This window comes from Dipodomys ordii, unplaced genomic scaffold (genome assembly GCF_000151885.1).
Source record: "Dipodomys ordii isolate 6190 unplaced genomic scaffold, Dord_2.0 Scaffold6, whole genome shotgun sequence".
In the NCBI taxonomy this organism is placed as follows: domain Eukaryota; kingdom Metazoa; phylum Chordata; class Mammalia; order Rodentia; family Heteromyidae; genus Dipodomys; species Dipodomys ordii.
In genome coordinates this window covers 919,533-920,991 of record NW_012267222.1, presented here as the reverse complement: position 1 = coordinate 920,991, position 1,459 = coordinate 919,533, and the positions used below count along the sequence as shown (strand labels likewise).

Here is a 1,459-nt window from a genome sequence, read left to right as displayed (position 1 = left end):
GTGCCAGCCCACTAGGACCCCTGCCCTTCAGTCCTCCGCGGCCTAGTCTCCCCCGGAGAATAGCCGCAATAACAGCTACATCCCCCAGCAACCACTGAGCACAAAATTACATGGATCCCAAGAGGCTACAGCTCGGTGTGTGGCCACGCCATGCCACGCCACGCCACGCCCCATGCCGGCCCAGGGAGTGGTGGTCCTCCCGAGGTCTCAGCTCACCGGGAGTGGCTGGCTGGCACAGACCTCTGCAGAGATGCCAGGGCCTGCAGGATGCTCTCCTGGGGGACACAGTGGCCTGGAGACTTCTGGATGAAGTGCAGCAGCACCTTGCCACCACCTGTGACAGCAGGCAGGCGGTCAGGGCGCCCTGAAAGCTGGCCTGTGCTTCGCACCCCAGTGCCAAGAGGAGGAAGGCAGTCTGGCCAGCTGAGCCCAGTGGCCCTGCATGCCCTGACCCCCACCCAATTACCGAGATGGGAGATGTGCCCCCAGCCAACACTTGGGTCATAGCACAAAGAAGTTGTGAGGGGGTGAGCGTGCCAGCGAGAGAGAACAGGGCCTGGCTGCCACGTTCAGCAAGCCTTCCCGCTGAGGCCGCAGCCCCCAACCCCTACCCCAACACACCTTTGCTGACCACCGGCAGCCCTCCACTCTGCAGAAGGTCCCCAGACAGGTTCCTCTGGGCCTTGGCCTGTGTGGAGAGGGCCAGGGCCAAGGCTGGCCACAGAGAAAAACCTTCAGAGGCTCCCACCACCCCAATCCTGTATGGCCTTGGGGACTACAAACCTTGGCGGCCACATCACACACGGGCTTTCCCGGGGCGGGTGGCAGAATGCTCAAGCTATTGTACCTGCAGAAACACCAGTTCCCCTGGTCCAGACTGGAGTGGAGCCCAGTCCCCACGCCACAGACCAGTTCCAGATCAGGCCCTGCCCCACCCATGCATCTCAGCATGCAGCTAGTCCCCCAGGAGCGGTTCCTGGGGTCTTGGGGCTCCCCACCTGGGTACTGGCTGCTGGCCTAGGGTCCGGCAAAGGATGCAGGGTATGGGAACCAGGCCCTGGGCTGAGTGGAACCAGAGATCTGGCCCAGCTGGTGCTGCCAATCACAGCGGGCAGCCTATGATTTCCAGAAGGCTCAGACTATATTCTTGTCTGCTTAGAGTAGACTATAGCTGCTGAGAAGCCTGTTGGGGACCCCCACCGGAGGACGCACAGAAGGGCTGCCAATGACGCCGGCACTGGCTTCCCTGGGGAAGACGGGGTGGACAGGTGGGTGATGAGGAGTAAGAAGTAGAGGCCATCGTCCCGCGCCATGCCCATGCTGCCCCACACACACACACACCGCTTGAAGCCCAACTCTTTGTAGAGCTGCTTGCTCTCATCCAGGTAGAGCTCTGGAAAGAAAAGCCACAGTCCTGGGTCACCAGGGCCCCTGGCAGCCCGCCCACACCAGGAGGGCC

At 62.3% G+C, this 1,459-nt stretch overlaps 1 long non-coding RNA gene across 1 annotated transcript; it reads right to left on the bottom strand.

Moving 5' to 3' along the window:
- Positions 1–132: 132 nt before the first annotated feature.
- LOC105998821 lies at positions 133–891 on the bottom strand. The gene is made up of 3 exons (XR_001175712.1): positions 784–891; positions 612–688; positions 133–334 (listed from the first exon to the last, which is right to left on the bottom strand). It is a non-coding gene; the product is annotated as an uncharacterized LOC105998821 (long non-coding RNA).
- Between the last annotated feature and the right edge of the window lie 568 nt (positions 892–1,459).